Source organism: Erpetoichthys calabaricus, chromosome 1 (assembly GCF_900747795.2).
Source record: "Erpetoichthys calabaricus chromosome 1, fErpCal1.3, whole genome shotgun sequence".
NCBI lineage: Eukaryota > Metazoa > Chordata > Cladistia > Polypteriformes > Polypteridae > Erpetoichthys > Erpetoichthys calabaricus.
Window position 1 is genome coordinate 312,660,074 of NC_041394.2, and position 25,748 is coordinate 312,685,821.

Consider the following 25,748-nt stretch of genomic DNA (forward strand, 5'->3'; position numbering starts at 1 on the left):
GTCCTGAAAGCGGATGACTGAATTAGTGCAATTGCGTTGTTTGATTCTCCCCGGAAAAAATGGAACAGCCTCACCATGAATCCTCGTGTGTGTGGTGGATGATTAAGTCCTACCCCGGGGTCTCTCGTGGTGAGGTCCTTGAAGTAAATCCGGCTGATGGAAAAACAAACTGGATGGATAAGCGCAATATGGAAAACAACAGGTACAGTGTGGTCGTGATTGTGAAAAAAAATCTCCTTCTCTCCTCTCTCTTCCTTCTCCTTCTGATGGCTTAAATAATCCTGTGACGGCTGTGTTTGATTAATTGTAAACAGGTGTTTTCCAGGTTTGTGGCTGTGGTCTCCTTCCATCATCCGTCCCCTTTTACGGGGACGGCATTAACTGATGCACAAACAGTAAACGGGACAATGAAACGAGACGCACTCAGAACTGACATTTAAACACTATGTGGCCCCGCTACAAATGTATAACAGGAAAATATATCTTCATGGGCATACACAACATCAAACTCTATTTTCTGTGCACTGTTATGTAGTGAACACTTTTTTAAGATACATTATACTTTAATTTCTTATTTCTTCTTTTCTTTAATTTTTAACACAGTTCTAGCAGGATTAAGTGCCTTGCATTTGGACACAATGGGTTATCACAGAGGGACGTGGAGACTGCTTATATTTTTCCTAGGTTGCTAGTGGGCAAAAAATTGATCTGGTATGGGATATTCTACGTGGAATAAACAAAACCCTGCTTAATAAGAAAGACAGCGGGCACCTTATCACTATGCCTAAAGAACTGATCTGTTAAAGAGTGCTCAATGCAGGGGCCACCAGAATGCACACTAGTCTAGCTCCCCTAGACCTGTGCAGAGCCACCCCTTGATTTTGGTGCTTGGGTCAAAAGTGACTGTGAGAAAAGGCTACACCCTGTCAGTGAGAAACTGTGTATGGTGTGAAGAAGTGGATTGGGCCAAAACTATTTTTTATGAAGAGAGATAACAGGGTTGTGAGAGAGAGAGAGAGACAAGAGTGAAATTTAGTAAAACTCTTTGAAAGTTAAAAAGCCATCCCACCTATCAAGGCAGTAGCTTTAATAGTAATGTCTGGAGGGGACACAAAGATTTTATTGGTCTTTTGTGTTTCTTGTGTGGAAGAATTGACTGTAAAACAGGAGCAAAACCTGGTCAGGGTGGCAGGAAATTGCAGGGTACACTCATGCACTAAACCAAATTCAATCATATTGGCCAAATTAGAATTATAAGTTAACCAAACCTAACCTATGTTTTTGGAATACCCATAAAATACACACACACAGACAGTAAGAGAATGTGCAGTCCTACATAGTAACCAGAATTTAATCCAGCACACATGAGTCAATAGTAATGACCATTAACCTACAGTAAATTATATGGGTCTTCTGATATACCAGCTCCATATCCAGAGTTGTTTCCCACCATGCCTTCAGTGTTGGCTGGGTAAGATCCTAAATTGGCTTAAGCAGGTTTGAGAAAGTCACGTTATGATTAACATTATCCATTCCATTAACTTCATCTAATTTAGGATAGCAGAAAAAAAAAGCCTATAATGGATGCATTGAACACAAGGCACAAACCAAATTTGAAAGGGGTATCAGTCAGAGCATTATTGTTTAATATTTTATTTAATATATATTAATAAAAATATTATTATTATACAGGGAGATTCACTCAAAAGAGGCCCCGAATATTCTGTTGTAACTCCTGTTAGCATGAAGCAATTTGAACCAATAAAATATGCTATATACCTTAACGTACGTGTAATCGATTACATTAAATGTGATTCTGCCAAACACATTCTGACGCGGTGCTCCATGTTCCTGAACGTATCGGAAAGCATCTCAGGTGGAATAGCAGCAATTTCATGTTGGATATTTTCCTTCAAATCTTCCACAGTGCAAGGCTTGTTCTGATAGACTTTTCCTTTGAGCATACCCCAAAGTAAGAAGTCTGGTGGTGTCAGATCCGGCAACCGTGGTGGCTAAAGCCCCTTTGAAATTACCCTGTCGCTGAAGAAGGACTCAGTTTCTGCCATGCTCCTTGCCGATGTGTGACACTTTGCTCCATCTTGCTGGAAGTAACCTTCTGTTAACTCACAATCACCCAGTTTTTCTGACATCGCTTAAAAGAATTGGTGACCCAGTAGGTTCATACCATGAAGACGTGCTGCTCAATACTGTACACCACCATCCTGATGAGAAGTCGAGTGACTAAGTGAAGGGGTATGGGCGATATGCACCTAGAAGTTGCAAATGGATGTTAAACGTTGCAATTGCTGTCCAGCGCCTACCTCATCACTCCAACGCAGTGGCATCCCGGCTTGTTCGAAGCTCCATATACTGAGAAGCACATTGCATGTTGTTTTGTTCAGATTGCTTCATCCTAGTGAGCTATTACAGAATATCCAGGTTTTTTTTTTTGAGTGAATCTGCCTGTACATTTATAGATTAATATTACAAATGAAAAGACATGAGGCATGAAAACATTTGGGGTTCTGACTGGGAGAGCTCTTTTAATTGCCAGATCTTGCCAGCAGAAAAGTTCTAGCTTGTGGTTAAGTGCTGCAGGGCATCACCATAGGCTATAGGTTGTAATATGATCTTCTCCTTTAAGAGCATCATCTACCCAGTCTAAAGACTGTTGGTCAAATTACAATGTTCTCAGATCATGTGGGGTTCTCACTATTTGTAGTCGTAAAGAGTGGAGCTGGAAGCAGATATGGAGTGACTCCAGTCCTCCTTCCTCCATTCTAGAATGGGAAACGGCAATGCTCCCACTATTTCCAAAGGGTCAACTATGAAAAGGTCCCCATAAAAGACTCACTCATGTCCAACAATATACAGTATAATAATACTAATATAACCTGATAAACCTGAAAGATGCCTATTAAACCAGTGATGACTATGTTTATGATGATTAGTGAAGTGCTGTCTCTTTGCCTTTCATTGTCCTAGATAGTTTATTAGATATTTTTTATTTTTTAATAGTCATTTCTTCAATTTTTAATACATATTGTGTAACTTATAATCACTGACCATCCTCCTATTTATTTTACAAGACATCTACTTCCACCGCTTCTCTGAAGCCTGGGCACGGAGGTGACAGTCTTAACAGTGAACCCCATATGTCCCTTACCCCACCATTACTTGCAAACTCATACTGTGGGACCCCAAGGTGTTCCCAGGCCATTTGAAAGATATAATCCTCCCAGCAAGCCCTGGGTCTTCCCCGGGGTCTCCTCCCAGCTGGTCATGCCCATAACACCTCCACTAGGAGGCGTCCAGGAAGCACCCAAACCACCTCAATTAGTTCCTCTTGATGCAGAGGGTTAGCAGCTCTACTCCAAGCATCTCCCTGATGTCTGCGCTTCTCATCCAATCTCTAAGGGATAGCCCAGCCACCTTGCGGAGAAAGCTCCTTTTGGCGACTTGTACCCGTGATCTCATTCTTTCAATCATTAACCAAAGCTAATGATCATAAGTGAGGGTAGGGATGTAGATCGACTCTTGCTGCATCCCCTACAGAACCCAGTCATACGCCTTCTCTAAGTCCACAAAATTGTAATTAACGAATTAATTAATTTATGATAAAATTTAATGGGATCAGTAACCAAGCTTCTCCTGCATAAAGTGATTGGTGATTATCTGGTGTTATTGGTGTATAAAGAGAGCAGAAATCATTTTACATTTTAAAATTCATGATGCGAGTTGTTCAGTATTCTTTATTAATGACTGGAAAAAAATCTTCGTACTGAATTCAACTGTTCCTCTTATATTTCTATTATGTGCTCTTTCTAACTTGGAATATTCCCACAGTGGAGGATATAAAACATAAAGCATGCCAGAACAAACACAAGTAAAACCTGTCTCTCTGCTCTTGAGTGCACTTCATACTCCTCACCTGGAGGCTGAACCCTCCATGGAACTGTTTGCTTCTTTTTCCCACCATCAGTGATAAACATCTGTACGCAAGATTTACACAGAATGTTCACTGTGTATGGTATACCTACTCAATAGCGACTTTGTGTCAGATCTCCTCTCATAACAGAATGAATTTATTGAATCATGGATTCAGGATTCAGGAGTCCAAAAATGCATTGCAAGAATGTCAGCCCAAGTTCACTCTGATGTGTCCCTTTGTCATTTCTACTGAGCTGCGAGGATCTTTAAATAGCTTTTTCCATCTCATGCTCCGTTCAGGTGAAGAAAGTGAACCATTTTTGGCTGTACTTTTAAGTAAATTGTAAAACATATATTAATGTAATTGTTCTAATCCGATGAATATCCACCTTCCCTTGACTGAACTTGTTTGAGGTTATAAGGCCTTTAATTACAGCATTTGTCACTTTTCACAATAATGATGAGCAAGAAATATTCCACTTTAAATAAGAAAGTTTCCAAAGGCAATATGTTTAATTTTTCATCTGTCTAAACCTGTAATTTTATTTATTTTTCATGTGACTGCAATAATTTTATAAAATCAGCTTTCAAACACAATTTTGTATTAGTTAAGGTCAGGCCATAGCATGAGGCTACAAAAATATTAATAATAAGTTGCATTTATAGAGTGCCTGCGGTGGGTTGGCACCCTGCCCAGGATTGGTTCTTGCCTTGTGCCCTGTGTTGGCTGGGATTGACTCTAGCAGACCCCCGTGACCCTGTGTTCGGATTCAGCGGGTTGTATAATGGATGGATTTATAGAGTGCCTTTCACAAACCCAAGGTCTCTTTACATACAGAGTAAAAAAAAATCACACAAAAGACATGGTGAAATCAAGAGTGTGTTTCCAATTGAAAAATTGTGGCCTCCACCAAACGTTAACTAGCTGTCTATGATACAAAACACACAGTAGGTGGTATGGTGGCATGGCAGTCATCACTAATGTCTCACTGTTCCAGTGACCTAGTAAATGTACAATTGGTATATTGTCACTTTTTCCATGTGTGGTTCTCTGAGTACACAACTCAGAGTTCAAGTGACCACACTAAACTAGCCCGCAGTGAGTGAGTGAGTGTGGGTGTGTATTCTGTGATGGACTACGGCACGCTTCATGGATGATCTCAATCTTGTTTCACTCCATGTGGGTTAGCCATCAGCTATGCGCAACCCTCTAATGTAATAAGTGGATGCATGCAAAATAGAACAGAAATATAGAAAAAATGAAAAAATTGGGAGGATTACTCAAATTAAGAGTAGCATTTTTGGTTTGTGATTCTAAAACTTTGCATAGTTTACTCCTTATAAATCACATCTACAAGTCACATTTATTTACTAAATATTATTTTTTCAAATTTTCTCAAGTAACATGGCGTGTTAACAGTTACTGCAATTAAATAGTCTAGCTTCTGTTTGTCTGATTGACTCAAATAATAACCTCCTGCAAATGAGCCCAGTCACTATGAGTATGTACAACATTACTCAAAAACACATAACATAAAACACTGAGGCATTCATTTACCAATGTCTAGCATTTTGTGTTGGGGTAAGATTAGCACACCATGGTGCCCACCACTGGAGCACATCTTCAGCTCTTGCTAACACCATGACTAGATACTGAGTTAGCAGACACAGTTTATAGTGTCATAATCTACTGTAAGACAAGTTGTTGCTCTCATCAGAGCCGTGGGAATCAGAAAAACTTCTAATGACTAAAGAAGACTGGCAACTGAAGGGAATAATAATAATAATAATAATTCATTACATTTATATAGCGCTTTTCTTAGTACTCAAAGCGCTATCCACACAGGGAGGAACCGGGAAGCGAACCCACAATCTTCCACAGTCACCTTACTGCAAAGCAGAAGCACTACCATTGCGCCACCTGTGAGGACAAGCCTTAAACAGCAGCAAAGACACCAAGATACCATCTCAGTCACCATGCTCAGGCCACACATTATGCTTGTGATTGAGACATAAAAGCAGGAGATCATCCCAAAGCTGACCAATCCCGGTCAACAATGGATGGATGAGGCCAATGAGTAGAAAAGGGGGAAATATCAACACTTAATGGCTGAATGTTACAGGCAGCAGGAGTGGCGTGTCTGGTGTGAGCCCAGTGAGGTATGCTGCAGAGGTTTTCAAGATCTATCAGTCTGCAAAGCCTACAACAACAACATTTACTTCTATAGCACATTTTCATATAAAAGATGTAGCTCAAAGTACTTCACAAGATGAAGGAAGACAGAAAAAAACAAAATATAAAAATAAAATTAGGCAATACTAATTAACATAGAATATACAGTAAGTAAGGTCTGATGGCCAGGAAGGGCAGAAAAAAACAAACAAAAAAAAAACTGGAGAAAAAAACAAAATCTGCAGGGGTTCCAAGGCTACGAGACCTCCCAGCCCCTTCTAGGCATTCAGCCTAACATGACTGATCTCAATCAGTCCTCATGGTTTTCAGGCTTCACATGGAAGAATTAGACGATGATGGTCATGTGGACCTCTGGCCTTCAATCCATCAATGTAGGGACTTTGTTCGGGTGATGGTATCAAGAGACAACTGAGGCAATTCTGAAATCACTGAGGACCTAATGTATAATATGTGGACCAAGCTAGAGTTTGATCAACCTTGGAGTGGGCATCTGGGAAATGTTGTTTGATGCTGAATGAATGGAAACACTGATGATGATGGAGGTTATACTTAAGTGACATAACACGGTAGTGAGGTCTCGCCTGTAGTACCGTGTACAGTTGTGGTCCAAATCTTACAAAAAGGACATAACAGCACACAAGAAAGTCTAGAGGAGAGTAACTAGGCTGATTCTAGGAGTGTGAGGTATGAGCTATGAAGAGAGATTGAAAGAGTTGAACCGTTTCAGTTTAAGCAAATGGGGATTAAGTGATATCATGATTGAGGTGTTCCAAAATATTAAAGGAACCTTTGAAAGTTTATCTTCGCACAGAGAATTGCAGACATGTGGAATAAATTACCAAGTAGTGTGGTGGAGTGTTTAACTTTAGGAACATTCAAAATTTGACTTGATGTCATTTTGTACAATCTAGGTGACTAGGATGGATAAGTTCATTGGGCTGAAAGGTCTGTTCTTGTCACAATTATACTAATATTGTAATGTTTTCAGGATCAACAGAAGTCAAATTCAGTCACTCATTTAGTATCAGATTGTCTTATTGCCCTGAGTGTATCAGCATCTGGTGCAAGGCAGGAACCAGTCTTAGATGGGGTGCCAGTCATCAGAAAATACATACTTTAATTACAGATATCTTTAATCTCAGCCCACTTAATGTCACCCTTCTTGTGGGCACACACACAAACACTTTTTCTACCCACCCTTACATTTCTGAATAGTGCTTCATTTTCATAATAAACTTTCAAACAGGAAGCCATCTACCAAACATTACACCTTAATTTACACCCCAAAACACATCTTTACATACTCTTCGGTATGCCTCAAACACATATTGTTTTTCAAAGTATCCAAAGATGAGAAAAACCTTTGAAAAACATGCTAGTGTTTCAAGATCAAAGCAGAATTAGATGAAGGAAGAGACTGATACAGATAAAGTAGTGTCTCTGAAAGCCTCAGCCTTCTCATTGCTTACTTGCTAACTGGTATGGTGCTAAAATAACACAAAAACATAAATCAATGAATCATCTGCCTCCAATATTGTATATTAAAGATAACTGGCATTCTGCTGTGCATTTAGCTAGGAGCTGGTTGACCAGTGGTCAGAATTATAGTCCTAATCTAAATTTCTGATTTGTTCCTTTCATTGTGTCTCCCTGGTGTGCATGGGTATCATCAATTTTTAAATTCTCTAGGGCAATGGTCTTTAAACTTTTTCTCTCATGACCCAGTTTTGACTTTTGCATCTTTTGCAACCTTCAAATCATTCATGGGATCCAATCCCCTTGTTGAACTGTCTCTGATCACTATCCAGTTGTCTCATTGAGAATCACCCCGATCATCGGGATCTCTGTTAGACAATCGCCAGCATCGGTGTGAAGGGGGATTGCTTGCATTCCGCAAACTGTTTTGCAACCTTTTCTCATTCAGTACTATTGTAATTCATGACTTAGCATGATCCATAATGGATCATGACCCATAGTGTAAGAAACACTGCTCTAGGGACCACTTTTACAGGATAGTATATTTGTAGTTAGTATACCAATTATATATTTATTTATCTGGTTTAATGGCAGTCACTTTGAGATTTAACTTCAATAAAAAATTTGATGACAAGAAAAAGAAGAACACATAGCTGGTTTCAAATAGAATGTGTCCACTGTGAAGAAGAGACACCCACGCAGTCAGAAGTTCAGTTAGCTACTTGAGGTTCTCACTTTGCTTGACCAGGTATGACAGTTGCTTTACCACACTACGTGAAGAGTTCAGACCAAAACCTGAGTAGAGAAGAAGTGCCTCCTGAGTGAAAGAGAAGTGAAAGAAGTGCCACCTGAGCAACGAGAAACTGGTAACAAATGTGGAGTGGAGCAGTCACTGCAACCTCATGAATCCAGGGCCTCGGGTTTAAGTTCAATGCCCATTTACAATCTGTACAGACTTTGCAAATTCGATTTGTATTTGAAAGGATTTTGTCTGGGTAATCCACTTTTCTCTCCTTTGTCTAAATGAGTTATTTATTTGTCAATTCAAAATTGTATGGGTGCTTCTAATTAAAACATTATTTGTTTGATCTCAGTAAAACTTACTGTGCGCCAATAATAACAATTTGCAATTATGCAACCTGACTAAGCTTGAGCAGTTTTGCAGACAAGACTGAGGAAAAACTGCAGTGTCCAGATACTGATAGAGAGATGTGCACATCATGGCTGCCAAAGGTGCATTTACTAAATATTAACTCGAAGGAGGTGAATACTCATGTGCCCAGTTATTCTGTGTTGTAGATTGCAGAGATCTATATTCACATTAAAGACTCTTTTTCTGTTGATCAGTTTCAAAAACACCTAATTTAATCAACTGTGTTTCAATGTTGTATAACAACAAAATTTAAAAAAACTTCCAAGGGGGTGCTTTCATTTTATAGGCAACATATACTCAGCGTATACAGTCATTTCATGGAATTTATAAATTCTGTGCTTCCAGTAGACGCTATAAAACTCAGAAATACATAATCTATGAAAAAGAGTTCAAGTGTTAAATTTTTTATTTAATTAAATGGCAAGTTAATGGATAGAATATCTGGTTAATCTATGATTCAGTGACATTATACACTACAGTATTATGTTAACATTTTGATATTTATTTTTCTTGGCCAAAATACAGTAAGGTTAATTGAATAGTTTAGGATCATAAAGTGAGTTAGCAAGAGGGACTGAACTGGCAACCTTCTGATTTTAAATCTTGTGCTTTAGCCACTAGACCACACTGCTTCCAGAGAACAACCTTATTAATTTCAGCAATGCTCCCCAGTGAAGCATGGACTGCATAGACTTCCTGTCTTTAAATGCAGTTTTAATAGGATTCAAGTGGATGAACTTTGATTTGGCATTCTAGAATTGCAGTGGCTTTATTGTGTTGGTGCGTGAATCTCTTTTCCCTATAATTAGGTTCCTTCAGTCTAAGGCAATGGTTTGACTCAAAGGTTTGACTGTGCTCAGCCCAATTCTGCATTCCCTTTATTTTAACTGAAAATGGAAATGTCTGTGTCCTTATATGTCCTAGTAGTAATATTATGCATTTGCAATCACAAATCTTTTGGTTAGTGGACATTATCTATGAGTCTGCATCATATGAAATGAACGATTACCATTTTATTTGATACAATAGTATTTCCAGTTCCTAAAGACAGGTGTTGTATGTTTTGGTAGAACAGCAGAGCTTCCTTTATCTTTGTTTCAGGTTGCCAGCTCTAATTTTCAGGGTTAGAGCCCATTTTGTCTCAGTTACAGAGCTCATCAGTAATCACTTACCAGAAGTGGACTGCCCCTGATCTGCCCTAACACTTCTGGGTCACCTGACCAAAGGTTACATCAGACTCTGAAGGGATGTTAGACAATGGGGCTTTCGATAATCCAATTCCAGGGACCTCACATGTGGTGTCTGTTTACAAAAGCTACTAGTTCTGTCCTATAGGAAAGCAGAATAAGGTTTGTGGTTTCTAGCGTTTTTCTTTATTTATCTCACATGTTCTCCCTATATATATATATGTATATGTATTTATAGTACTAGCTGTCTCCCACAGCTTCGCACCACGTAGAAGTGAAACAGAACGTCACGCTTCCCTCGGTCCGCAGCCACTGCCTTGGATTAGTATGAATATATTGCTCCTGCAAGCGAACTATGATTCTTAGAGCAATGAAAAAAGTCTCAAAATCAAGCATATTCTAGAAAATTCTAGAAAAAAGCCCGATCTAAATCTGTTAAGTTGTTCTCTCGTTTGTTAGCTAAGCGGATGTAAGATACTCCCCAAGGTTGGTGCGTGAGTGAGGACCCCTCAGCTCCCCAGTGTGAGACACTCTGTTAAAACAGGCAGGAATTGCTTGTATGCTGGCGCTTCAACTGCAAGTTCGCAGGCTCACCACATAACGTGTCTGTCGCCTGATGGTAACATTTAAAACTGGCCACGCTGACCTGGCCGTGTGCTCACTTTCTGTCATCTCTCCACTTACGCTTCTGAACTTGCTTGATGCAGGAGGCTATCTGTTCTTTTAATCTGAAGAAGGGAGCTAAAGCAGAAATACTCCCACCTATTTCTAATCCAGAAGAGATATTGATCAGTCTTGAAGACTCAGACAGAATTTCTATAATATATAAAACCATTTTAAAATCCCTTCCTTTTAAAGATCCTAGAGTGCAGTCGGGAAAGGATCTCTTATTCAACATTTCAGAAAAGGAGTGGAAGGCAGCCATTCACAGAATTCACTTGAGCTCCTTACGCACAAAGCATTCAATTATTCAACTTTAAATTTTTTAGCAAGCACATCTATCCTGTTTAAAATTGTTCAAAATGTTTCCAGGGCAAGTTACAACCTACAAATGTTGCAATCGAGCTCAAGCTTCACTGGGTCACATGTTTTAGGCCTGCACCAAATTAACATTATTCTGGACAAAACCTTTAAATGCCTTTTCAGACAGTCTTGGAATCACAATCCCTCCTAATCCACTAACAGCTCTGTTTGGTGAACTTCCAGATGGGCTTAAAGTGGAGAAGGACAAACAAACTGTAATTGCCTTTACTTCACTATTAGCATGTAGACTTATCTTGCTCAACTGGAAGAATCCCAGCCCACTTCTTTTAAGTCAGTGGGTAACTGATGTTATATACTTTCAGAAACTAGAAAAAATGAAATTCTCACTTAGAGGATCTGTTCAAAACTTTTTAAAAACCTGGAAGGATCTAATCGATAACATTTTAGAATAAGCATTTATATTGGGGAGAAAGATTCCTTTCCCTCCATACTACTCTCAAAAGTTTTACTCTAGCTGTTGGCCTTTCACTCTTTCTCATGGCTGGGGGTTGAACTGAATTTAGTTTTGCTAAGTTTGACTTGATCGTATGGAAAGTTACATGCTTTAAATAAATTCAATAAAAGTTTAAAATAAATAAATAAATCAGAAATACTGTCAGCATCACTACTTGCTTGTTTTGTGTTTGGGTTGTGAAAATGACATCTCAGGTTTGAATACAAATGCTTGAGACTGTTACTGTGTTTGCAAAAATAAAGCTGATTTTCTCAGAAACCTGGACTTACCTCATCTCTCTCGTGCATATACTAGTAACCAGAAGGAGGTGCCAGTGAGCCCCAGATCCCAAATAACAATTTCACAAACAGAGTCTCGGGTTCGACCACGAACTTCTCTGTCTAATTACTTGCAGAATATTAGAAAAGAACAATCTAGATGAGAACAGGCCATTCAGCCCACCAAAGCTCATCAGTCCTATCAACCTTTTTTCTTCTAAAATAAGATGAAGTCAAGTTTTGAAAGTCCCTAAAGTCCAGTGTCTACCACACTACTTGGTAGCTTATTCTATGGTTGTCTGTGTAAAGACAAAACTTCCAAATGTTTCAGCAAATTTACCCTTACCAAGTTTCTAATTGTGTCCCTGTGTTTTTGTTGAACTAAAGAGTTGAATAACAGGTAAAAGTTCCTCTTCACATGTGTCTGATAATCTGTACTGTATGACTTAGACCAATGTTAAATGTGACTTACAAGGTCAAGACCCATTGTAACACCTTTCAGATACAGTGGGAATGCTAGCAGTTTAGGTTACTCACTCACTGAGACACAGGTGGTGATTGAACCAGAGACTTTGTGGTTTAAGGTCCAGTGCACTACATCACGCAGCCTACTGAACTGTGATATAAAAGTAAACATCAATTGGCATGCTTTCAACATTACAGAGCCGAAGATAAATATCGTTTATATCAACAAAAATGTTCAGAACAGAAAGTAAAGTATGAAGATGGGGGGGGGGTTGTATATTAGTTATTGTGCAGTTTACCGGACTGATTCTGGTAAACAATATTGGAATAAGATTATTAGAAGAGCAACTAACATACCCTGCTGCATGTTGCCTGCCCTGCTCAGAAAATTCTGTCCATCCGCAGGACATTTTTTTTGTTCAAATCAAGCCACCTGAACACAACTGAAGGGCTAAGACCTTAGCAGCAGTCATGTACTAGAGCCTCTTGTTCTGATGGTATGCTACCTTTCTGTGCTCTAAAAGCTGCTTGTTACATGGACTTAAATTACCACTAAAAGTCAAGATAAGTGTTTGAGTGTTTTGGTCTTTTGTTGCTGATTTGAGGTGTACTTTTTTGGTTACACATAGCCTTCAAAGCGCAGAATGTGTACAGGTCAAATGGTTTCTGTTCTCAAAGATCCTTTTTCAGATTTACCAACATATTTTTTTCTCTTGTTTGCTGCAGCTATTGAAGACATATGAAGAGGCGAGGTGGGGGGTGGCAGTCAGTGCATTTATATAGGTTCCATGATGTGTTGGTTATAATCTCAAATCGAAGTCAGCTGCTTCCTGCAACTCTGTGGTTTTGACTCAAGTTGCAAATGGTGAACTGTACAAAAAGTACAGAATGTTTCTCTGCCATTGTGTCACATAGCATATACACTATATATAGCAAAAGTAACTTATTAAAATTATAGTGTGCGTTTCTGCACAAACACAATGTAAGAAAGGAATTATATAGTATAACAAGTCTAACATGGAGCAAGAAGTCTTTTCTTGTAAAATGCAGAGAAGAAAAAAACAAACTTCAAGGTATTTAACCCACTTCTATGTGGTTTTGGTTTGTTCTTCCTAACATTTTCTCATTATGTGCTGACATCTGGTCTCTCTTTTTACCAGGCATCTTTATTTCATAAAGGCATTCTTGAGACCTAACTGAGTTAGTGTACCTTCCAGTTAATCAATCAGTCAGTGCACAACCACTGGTGAGCCTTTACCGTAACGTGTCTCCAGCCTTTGGACATTCAAAATAGTCTATTATGCATTAAACTTCAAACAGTTGCCATATGGATGTTGTCTCCTGCTGGTCCAAGCCACTACCACAATAATCAAGTACACATTGTAAATCAAATAAACTTGTGCGACTGACAGATATCTAGTCCAGACTGGCTGCGTCTTTTCCCCGTGTCATTTAATATAGAAAACGTTGACAATTAAATAGGCCATAATTCCCTATAAACCTATAAAGCTTGGCTGATCTGATTTCCTTAGGTTTCAGCTATTCCTGGCACTAAGTTCACAAAGTTGTCATTCAAGACTGATCATTTACATTCAACCAATCAGCTTCAAAGTGACATAATAAAGCATTTACTGCATGTTCAAAGGCACACCATCCTTTAGTAATGGTTCTGCTTAGAAATGAAAATGATGACTGGATTTTTTTTCTTCCAATGTTGGATTTTGTGCAACCTTAACTTGATCATGGCAATGACAAACATGAAATCTGATTGGTTGAAAGTACTATGATACTCCATGTCATGAAGCCATGTGCAAAACATCTGGTGCATTTGTTGTTGTTTTTTACTCAGAACTTTAGTGTAGGTGTAACGAGTAAAGGAGAGATGTTTTGACATTGAGTGGTTAATGTTGGAAGGATCAAGGGAGATTGAGGGTTCTTGCTTATCCTGTGGGCACTGAATGAGGTGGAAGAGGGAGAGCCAAGGGTACCACTTCTGTTGAGAACAGAGGAGATAAGAGATGTGCGGGTAAGAGGAACTACAGTCTGAATTTCCAAGGGCAATGCAAGACAGAATGAGCTTGGAGATTAGGAAGTTGCTGATATTTCTTTACCAGTGAAGTGGTAAAGTAGTGATAGGGTTTCTGCTTTGGAACTGAGCACTGGGAAGATCACATTGGGAAGTCTGTGAATTGGAACGATTCCATATGAGATAAAGAAATTAATTTTAACTGTATTTTAATAATTTATTGCATTCCCCATAGTATTGTTTAAGTGACAGTATTTACGGTATCTATAAGTTTATTATTGCACGGTGACATCTTTGATTTTAATAAATATGCACGTTTTGAACTTGGAAACTTATTGTTGTCTCCTCAATTGCCCTAGTCCATCCTCAGTTATGAATTACTAGAACCCCTAACCAGAAGATGTGTGTCAAGTCTGTAGGCATCAGGGCATTATATTTTGGTGGCAGTAATGGGATGGAGTCTTAGCAGTAACGGATGAAGACAAGGACAATAACAGGAAGATGTCTGCACATTGAGAACCCTTTTAATCTTTTACTTTGATAGTATTTGTGTTTGTTTTTCTCTTGAACAGAATGACAGAGCCCAAGAGAACGGAGAGCATTTATTTTAAACTTCTACAAGCCACCCATGATTTAGAAATATTGCTCCATTCAGTTCCACCTAAAGGTTTGTGTAACCAAGCTAATACATTTACCTCTTCAATTAAACCATCTTCACCAGATCCACTAGTCTTGCAAGAGATTTCAAATATCACAGACAAGTGGTTAACTGAGGTTATATCTATTTTGAGGTTACATTATAATAGGGTGATGGAGGTAGTATCTAAACAACTTTTAGAAATAGATGAGCTGGTAATCTATAATACTATAGCTTTTGCAAGAAGAAAATATAAAAATAAACTAACCTTGACCTCTTTGGACTCATTTAGAAAAATAATGTTCAGACTTTCTTCTACTAGACCAGTTGATTCACCTTCTTCTGGACTCGAGGGCCAGCTGGAGGTTACCAGTTCCATGCCATCTAAACTAGATTGCATAGTGGAAGGACAGACTTCAGTTTTGGTTCCTGAACAGGTAGTTATATTTTCTTCCTTGACATATCCGACTCTGTCTCATCCACTTCTGTTTTTTCTCCATTGCCTCCTGTAACTTTACTGTTAGCCTCATATGGGAATCTCCTATATTGGTTTCAGATTCAGAGATCTCAGATGTCTTGGATAAGAAAACTAAAACATCCACTCAGAAATTTAAAACATCTAAAAAATTGACTAAGGGGTTGAATGTGATAAGAGGCAATATTTCCAAAATTAAACCTGTGGATATCGCAGAGTCTGATACTCCCTCTTTAGATAACATTAAATCGATAGTAAATTTTTGTTCTAATATTGTGGACTGGCATCCGACGTTTCAGGAACCCAATATAGTTATTGCAGATATTAATCTTTGGCATTTGGGTTATTGTAACCATATGACCTTACAGACTGAGATCATAAAGGTTCTCAGTATATAATATTTGATTGAATTTTTTCAAAAACTAGAACCTAATCCCACTTAAAGAACTTTTGTAATATTAGTGGGTCTTAGGGATTTATTTTCTTCAGATAATTTAAAAGGCTGTTTTTCAAGAGCAATTATGTACTTAGCACAGATTCATCATGAGGGGACGAGGAAAATAGATGCCTTTAACAAATGTCTTTTCCGAATGTCTTTACTTATCCTAGAGTAGGGTTGGAGAAAGTTCGCGGGGGGTTGGGGATGGGGGGATGAATTTTATTTGACATCAGAGTCTGCAAACATTTTTTTATGTTCATGGTTGAAGAAACTAAATTATGTACTTAATGGTTAAAAGATTTTTAGGTCCTACCCAAACACGATACTAAGTTTAAAGTTAGTAAATAGGGTTCCTAAGGTTAACAACTCTCTTTAAGAATCCTGATGTTAAAAATTTGTATCAGGGCCCTAATGTTAACCCTATACTTAATTTACTTTAAAAGGGTGTTTTGTTTTTTTCTAGAAATACATAATAAAGGTTTTAGTTAACTGCAGTTGGATGAAGTACAATAGACTTTGGAATTGTATGTTCACTAGTTGATTTTTTTTCTTTTGTATGCTAAACGGTTCTTGTTATTTTGATATTCTGTATGTTTTAGATGGTTTGGATAAATTGGATTTAATGCATGTGTGTGTATGTGTGTGTGAGGTCCATGCCCCATATTTTTGTCTTCCAGATTCGGCATTTGTGTCAGGCTGAGTGATCATGTCAGCCGTGCAAACTGGAAGCTTATGGGGGCTGTTGTGTGATACTCTGTATGGCCTGTGAGTTGTTACTCAGATCTGTGAGTGTATGTGTAGTGAGTAAAGGAAAGACATGGTAATACATGGTATTAAAGTGGTTAATAGGGGGGATTGGTTAATTAAATGTGCATGTATAATTTTGGGATCAATAATTATGAACTTATGAGTGCAAACTGACTTTTTGATTTTTTTAACATTCTTTTGATGACAGCTAGGACTAATAATCTAGTTTTGACTACATTAGTTTTTGACTCACATATCATCTACATAAATGGAGGGAAAACAAAAAACCATGTAAATAAAAGGATACCTGTATTGTACAATTTATAGCACATTATATGTAATTACTGTCAAAATAAGCACCTGTCTATATGTTGGTATTAACTGTTGCAGCCATTGATTAAGATGAAAATATCTTGATTTGGGTGCTTGTTGATCTGGAGAGGAGCTGTTTACAAGCTCTTTAAATGCAGTGGGAATGTCATTACAAAGCACAAAACCTAAAGCTAACATTTTAAAATGCAGGCAAGCTTTTGGTCATTTTTGCATCAACTAAATTAAATTCCTTCTCTTTTTTCTTCAGCAACTGTGTGAGATGCTTTAAGCAAATCAGAGGCTGTGTGCATTTGTCCCACACGCTTATGTCAGTGTGTCGTGTTTAATTGCCTGCAATGTTAGTCCCTACCTGGTACTTCTTCATATATGTACTGTATATAATGTCTCTATATACTGTACATATTTATAGAAAAACAAATTATTTCCATGCAGAAAGGTTAAAGGTTCTAAACATAGTGTGTATTTATAAAGCTTGTTCTTGGCCACCTCTGTCAAGTGGAATCTAGTCCTGGTTTGATTTTATCGCTGTTATTAACTTTAATATTAATATTATTTATTTTACGACTTCCTTTAAACATGGCAACTTACGTAGCCAACCATAATGCATACAATATAAGGGATTATAAAGTTCAGAGTAGAACACTCGATGTGTAGTACTCTAATTAGACACAAAAATAGATGAAAAACTAAAACTCAAAGTGAACGATGCTTGGCAGTTGATTAGGTCAGTACAGCTGCAGGTGTCTATGAGGAGAGCAAAACATCAGGGACTCTGAGTGGTCCCAAGATCATTTTAAACAGATGCGTTTTGAAGAGGCTCCTAAATATGATTGACTTTGGAGTAGTTGAAAGTTTGAGAGCAAGAACTGAGAAAGATCGCCCAGTTTTAGCACATTTAGAGAGAGAAAAAACAGTCGGCTAGCAGGCTAAGGCAGACATGAGATTTTTTGACGGGATACATGCTAAAATTAAGATTCATAAGTGTGGTAATTCAGCAAGACGATTTGAAGGTCCTCATTGGTGAACTGAGGTTGCTATGGAAACCATAATGCATCCTGAGCAAAACTGTGTATACTGAGTAATTGTGTATGTGTGTCTCTAATACTTTAAACACTTTATAATGATATTTAAAGACAATGTATCATGTAAGTCTGTGTGTGCTTGTGGCGAGCTGCATCACTAGTCATCAAACTGCTATCCCTGTATGTATACAAAGTTGCGTAGGAGAGGCGGCGGTTGAATATAAAAACCATGAGAGTGAATGAAAAGGCCCGAAGGATTTGGATATTACCAAATGGAGGGAGTGTAAGAGAAACTGACTGGTTGGAGGCTGCTGGCGTGTGCAAGTGCGTGTGGGCGATGGGGGCATTTATGTACTGTACAGGTGGAGTTGCTGGATTCTGGTCATTGGATGCACGGCAGCAGCAACATCACACTGTGATCACCGAAAAGATGAAAAAGATGGGGTCATGCTATCAAGAGGCATGACGCACCTGAGATGTTGTCTTTTGCCAATCAACAGCAAGAGAAGGCACATCTGGAGGAAAACAGTGAGCGGAAAAAGAAAAGCCAACGTCCTACAACTCATTGATAGAGTGGGATGTTTTTTGTATATAGTTTTTGGAGAAAGTTCTTTCTTATTCTTGATTTAAAGATAAAGATGTAGGGAGAAAAAATATTTTTTTTGCATTTCTTTTCTTTTTTTGTGATGTTTATTTTAGCATGTCATCTGGAATTGTTTATTTATTGATGATACAAAACTGTTTTTTTATATATTCTTTTTTTATTATCATTGTTTTTTTCCCTTTTACTTTTGGTCTGTGTCTTAGTTGTCTCCACCATTGGTCCTCAGTGATGAAATACTAAATGCCCAGGTTTCAAGGTTTGTGCCAGGGTCATATTGGTATGGGGCATCACAGTCCTGAATAAGTAGACATATGCAGCCTTGCATATGACATGGCTCCCTGCTTCCCCCAGCTGCTCTGAACCTCGCTTTATGTCTATGCTACTGCAGTAGGATTGGACAATGTCCTCCAAGAAGCAAGCCTTTGACTTCCTATTTAAATCCCTTAGCTTAGCTCGCTGAATCTGAGGCATGTTGTTGAGACCATGTGCTGACAAATGTAGGCTGTCCAGAAGGTAAATGGGGTGCCACTCTACATTTAGGAGGGCATACTTAATAAAGTTGTGTCTTATGGTTTATCCTAAATTTCATTAAAATCCTTTTATTTCCCCTCCCCATAACTCTAAAACACAAGACTAATATCTATATCATATTCTGAAAAATCGTCTTATTTTAAAGAAAACTGACAACCCAAAGCTGGTAGCATGGTGGTACAGTGTTTAGTACTGCATCCTTATACTTTCAACAGATTAAGTCTGAATTACATCCCCGTCATTATCACTGTAGAGTTTCTACATTCTCCCTGCATCTGCTTGAGTTTTCTCTGGATAATCCAGTTTTTCCTCAATCATCCAGAAGATGTATGGGTTAGTGGAACTGACTACTTCAAGTTGGCCCCAGTGTGAATGAGTACACATGTGTTCTGTGACTGACTGGAGAATGATCCAGGAGTTACTTAATTCTACACCCAAAGAAGACTGCAGCCCCTCCAATTACTATAAAATTGGATGTGGGAGTTACAGCAGATGGATGATACTCAAAAGAACACTCAAGAAAGATGAAGCCTAGTACCCTTCACCATATATATATATTATCACAAAACATATAAAGCATACACATTACAATAAATTATTTTTAATTATGTTGTCTTGGTGGAACTGAAACTGAATGAAGAGGGGCCTTCTGAAATGGCAAACTTCTGCTTATACACACACCTGTGTTCCTGTGGGCTACAGCTCTGTGATAACCGAACACACTGTGACATGTTATGGAATGGTTTTCTTAAATTGTAATGTGCAATGCCCATTACATTTTTTCATATTCATTGTATAGGTCTTCTTTTCCCACATTTACTTTTTATAAAGTGTACACATTTTTAGGTGCTCTTGAGTCACCCCAAATACAGGACCTGACCTTATTACCTTTTGTGGGTGTTTGATGAACAGGGAGGTTTAAGCCTCATGTCAGGACTTAGATTAGGGGGTCATTTTAGAGGTCATGAAAGATCTTGGAAATTTCTGGGGCTGAGGTCCTACAAATCCCACTGGCACCCCAGATATTGCTGCAGTCGTGAACTCGAGATCTCTTTTAATGTGTCATACATAATGCCTGTACTCTGTCATGGACATCAGAATAACAGATGTAATTTAAAGAACTTTCTTGGTGTCACCCACTGTACTTGGTAATTTCCATAAAGCTACTGAAAGTTTCCCTAATGCCTTCAATTATAAACACATCTTAAATTAACATGAGTTTAACTACACCAAAACATCCAAACAAGTGTCCGCCACTACTGTTGTCTTTAATTATTTTAAAGCTTAGCTCTCATCCTGAACCAAGTGTTAGGACCCACAAAGCTGGTCCTTATTGGGTCTCCTTCCACAATTTATGGTCTCATAGATGCACAGCCATTCATCCATCCATCCATTATCCAAACTGCTATATCCTAACTACAGGGTCACGGGGGTCTGCTGGAGCCAATCCCAGCCAACACAGGGCGCAAGGCAGGAAACAAACCCCGGGCAGGGCGCCAGCCCACCGCAGGGCGTAGAAGCACAGCACATTAATGATTTGTCTATTCTGTCGTCCTGGGACTTTACTCTTGAAATCTCTCCAGTCAGCATTGGGCTGGCCATTGGTTATGCTACATGGATGTGTAAAGGTAGAAATAGTAATAATATTATAATAATTTCATTTATACAGTGATCCCTTGCTATATCGCGCTTCGCCTTTCGCGGCTTCACTCCATCGCGGATTTTATATGAAAGCATATTTAAATATATATCGCAGATTTTTTGCTGGTTCGCGGATTTCTGCGGACAATGAGTCTTTTAATTTCTGGTACATGCTTCCTCAGTTGGTTTGCCCAGTTGATTTCATACAAGGGACGCTATTGGCAGATGGTTGAGAAGCTAGATTGCTTACTCTTTGCTTACTCTTCTCTCTCTCTTGCGCTGACTTTCTCTGATCCTGACGTATGGGGATTGAGCAGGGGGGCTGTTCGCACACCTAGACGATACGGACGCTCGTCTAAAAGTGCTGAAAGATTATCTTCACGTTGCTATCTTTTGTGCAGCTGCTTCCTGAAACGATATGCTGCATGGTGCTTCGCATACTTAAAAGCTCGAAGGGCACGTATTGATTTGTGCTTGAAAAACAAACTCTGTCTCTCTCTATCTCTTTGTCTGCTCCTGACGGAGGGGGTGTGAGCTGCCGCCTTCAACAGCTTTGTGCCGCGGTGCTTCGCATACTTAAGCCAAACAGCCCTATTGATTTGTTTGCTTTCCTAAGTCTTTATGACAGTCTCTGCTCCTGACTCGCACTCCTTTGAAGAGGAAGATATGTTTGCATTCTTTTAATTGTGAGACGGAACTGTCATCTCTGTCTTGTCATGGAGCACAGTTTAAACTTTTGAAAAAGAGACAAATGTTTGTTTGCAGTGTTTGAATAACGTTCCTGTCTCTCTACAACCTCCTGTGTTTCTGCGCAAATCTGTGACCCAAGCATGACAATATAAAAATAACCATATAAACATATGGTTTCTACTTCGCGGATTTTCTTATTTCGCGGGTGGCTCTGGAACGCAACCCCCGCGATGGAGGAGAGATTACTGTATAGCTCTTTTATGGCTACTCAAAGTGCTTTACATGGTGAGGAGTCACTTCAACCAACACCCATGTGCAGCATCCACCTGGATGATGTGATGGTCGCCATCTTGTGCCAGTATGCTCAACACACATTAGCAATTAGGTGATGAAGTGGTGAGAGAGATAGTTAGCTAATAACAGATAGGGGATGATTAGGGGGCCAGAATGACCAAGCCGTCAGATTTAGGCAGGAAATGGGGCACACCATACTCTTTTCAAAAGGTGCCTGGGGATCTTTTATGTTCACAGAGTGTGAAAACCTGAGATTTACATCCTATTCGAAGTACATCTCAATTTTCAACAGTACAGTGTCCCCACACTGGGACAATGGGATCCACACACAGACCACAGGGTAAGTGCCCCCTGCTGGCTCCACCAACACCTCTTCCAGCAGAAACCCAAGCTTTTCCTAGATGGTATCCCATCCAAGTCCTGGCTGGGCAGAACATGATTAGTTTCAGGTGGGTGTCTTGTTCTGAAGTGGAGGCCGTTTGACTGAGTAACAGAGCTGACACTTATGTGAATGACAACCATGAAGGGTAATTTGAAGGGTAGGGTTGGGTTTGAATGAAGGGTAATTTCCATTTGGGTGACCAATAATGTGCACAGGTTTAAATAACAAATGTGTTTTAAAAAATGAGAGATAAAAAATTCAGATATAGGGAAAGTAAAGCCATACATAAAAAGGGAATTTATGCACTGATGGTTAGAAGCTGAGAAATAATATAAGTCCAATTAAAAGTAATAACAGATGGGAATGAAGAAAGTAGCCAATGCAGTCCAGCTGCTGTTCTTGCTCTGCAGCAATTGTTTACTTATTGGTTTACTTATTACTTATTATAAAATCCAAACTAAAGACCATCAAGGACTTGAAATATATAACAAATTATTTTTAACTTTGTGTCAAATGTGTTGCCAAAGTTTTTACTCTGTAATGTAATGTAGTTACATTAGTAGTAGTAATGTAGTTAATTTATAAGGGTTTGTCTGCAAGTGTTTGAGTAGGACCTAAAATGATGATTTCTTCAGGGTTGCTGGAATAGGCTATAGCCCCTGTGGTCCTGATTTGGGTTAAGTGGTTCTGAGGTCATTTTTTGCTATTAATTTCATCTGCCAACCCATCCATCCATCCACCCCCATCATTCACTTTTCATGAAGACCCATAGCCTGTCCATTTTGAATACACGTCTCTCACAGGAACCCTGTGCAAATCTCTAATGAGTGTTTGGATGAAACTTTTGAATTTGAATGCATTTTTTTATTGTAATGGCAGATACAGTAATTTCATTACTAGGAATAGTAATCTGTGTTAGAACAGGACTGTATGATCCTAGAATATAATATGACTCCTCACAGCTTTGTAATGGAAATAAACACCTCAGAAAATGGAATCAATGAGGTAAGATGGTTATCTGAGATTAATATTCTTCACATAGTAGTTTGTTTCTTGCCTTGCATTTTTTCCTGCTTTGATAGTTTTCTCCTCCACAAGACTATGTAATGAAAATAAATGATTAGAAAACAGATGGATTGGTGTAGTCAAAATTTCATGCTTTCCTATGATTTGAGACATTTGGACTAGTATGTAAATGAATGCACTTATTATATTATTATTTTCATTGCTGAAACAATGCTTAGTGCTTGTGTCTCAGTGATCAACTCTTCTGAGTTCAAATCCTGTGTTGAGATTTTTATGTTTCCTTCCAGGGCTTGTTGAGCTCTCTTCCTGATTCTCCTGGTCCTGGATTTTCCTCCCACATCTCAAAAACTGGGCTGGCATGGTAATATAGTGGTTACTGTTGCTGCTTCACAGATCCTGTGTCCTGGGTTGAAATCCTACATCCAGTCTCTTTCTGTATGGAATTTGCATGTTGGGTATTTTTGCCAAGAGCTCCAGTGTGTTTCCTACATCCCAAACACATACAATAGGATATTTGACAGTTCAAAATTGGTCCCATGCAGATGTGTATATAAGTGGGCCCTGTTCACATTCTGTACATGCCTAACAGCCAATGATGCTGGGATAGGCTCCTGTCCCCTATGACCTCAAATTAAATTAAGCAGGCTTGAGAATATAATTTTAAGTTTTCAAAACAATGTTCTGGAAGTTTGCATGAAAAATGGAGTCATGCTTTAAGTGTGGTGTATTCTGTTAAGGATGTCTGTCTCTGTTTTATGGAGCCGTCAACTGGAGGTCTTAATGCTGTAACTACTGTCTTCCAAGTGACACACAGAAATACATTAGCCATGTATCACCATTAACCTACAAAGCCGTCACAGGTGTCTTGTCCATAGTGTAGCTGATCCCAGACATGTACTTGTAAAAGATGAGGAAAGGAGTTTTAGAGTAATGAGGACAATACAAGATTAGACTCATTTAATCAGAACTGGCTGTGTTTCAAAGCGAGCTCCATCTGGGTTTAGGTTGATGGCTGAAATTATTTTTGGTTCTCTTCTCCGAAATAATTAGGGAGAATGGTGTTTCACCAACTCTTTGTCAATCTCTATTATCCTGTGAGTACAAGTAGGATGTCTTCTAGGTACCCAAAGACATGTTAAGTTAAGTAACGATTGTAAAAATTAGTGAGTGTGGGATTGTGCATTAGTGGGCCCTACATTGGGTTGGACACCTAATCCAGAATTAGTTCCTCCCTTTGTCCACTGCAACTGGCATAGACATAGGCTACTTATAAACCTTATACAGATGGATGGATCAATCAGCACGTTATGAAAACTCAAAAGTGTTAAATGAAAGATTATCAATTTTTTGGATTTTAGATGATTCCTTTGCACTGTGATAGAAGAACTGTATCAAAAGACAGCTTGCCTTTATCCTGCTGTAGGTTTTGGAGGTTCAGTGGTATGGTGCTTCTGGTTGGTCATCCCACAACTCATAATGATAGGTAAAAGGCACTCCTGAAAAAATAAATGTATGGACTATCTAAAATAATCAGTTAAAAACAAAGATTAAAGAGTCATTATCATTCTAGTGCCACAGAGCTCACCTGCTGCTGTCTCATCTGCTTCTGCTTGCTGTGCCATTTAGTGTCATGGAGATTGGTGTGCAGTTTAAAATCATCATTCAAAAAGAGGCAATAAATAATTTACCAAGATGAAGAAATGAATAATGGTTGAGATATAAATATAAACTGAGCAAAACGCTGCATGAGAGCACAGTGAAGGTTTGGCTGGGCTTTGGAATCCAAAAAGCTTTTGGTTGAAATATATAACAAATTATTTTTTAACTTTGTGCCGAATATGTTGCCAATGTTTTTAATCTGTAATGTAGTTAATTTATAAGGGTTTGTCTGCGAGTGTTTGAGTAGGACCTAAAATGGACTGGTGTCTTGTTCAGGGTTGCTGGAATAGGCTACGGCCCCTGTGGTCCTGAATTGGGTTAAGTGGTTCTGAGATCATTATTTGCTATTAATTTCATCTACCAACTCATCCGTCCATCCATTTTTTCCCATCATTCATTTTCTGAATACTGGTGTCATGAAGACCCATAGCCTGTCCATTTTGAATACAAGTCTATCACAGGACCACTGAGAGCAGCATGATTGGTGTGGTATGGTGCAGCCTCAATTTGCTATATGAAAACCATTAAGACGGGAGTGGGGTTCATATAGGAAATCATTGGAGCTTCTCACCATCGAAAGACAACCTCTGCAGTAGAGCTTGAGCCAAACTTGGGGACCAGACTCACTCTGGCCACAATCTGTTCTCCCCTCTAAGGTCTGATAGGAGGGAGTACAATATCAGTACACTTGACCACCAGTTTCAGAACTAGCCCACGTCATAAATACCTAAGCTGTGGATCTGCTCAGATTAGCAACTGCCCTTTATGGAAGTGCACTTTTTACATGAAGTCTTGTCTGTATTTTAACATCTGCACTGAATACGCCGTTAATCTGTTTGTCATCTGTGTTTATTTTTAGGTTTTTATAATTTTACTGTTACTGTGAACAGCTTAACAAATAAGTATTCCAATAAAAATATTGGATATCTCAAATAAAAATCTTGAATCATATTCACTCAACACAAAGGGCAATTCTGAAATGGCAGTCCACATAAACAGCATGTTTTTGATTTATGAGAAGAAATAAATGAACAAAGGGAGAGCATGCAATGCCTACAGAGAGAACAGTCCGGCCAGGTCTA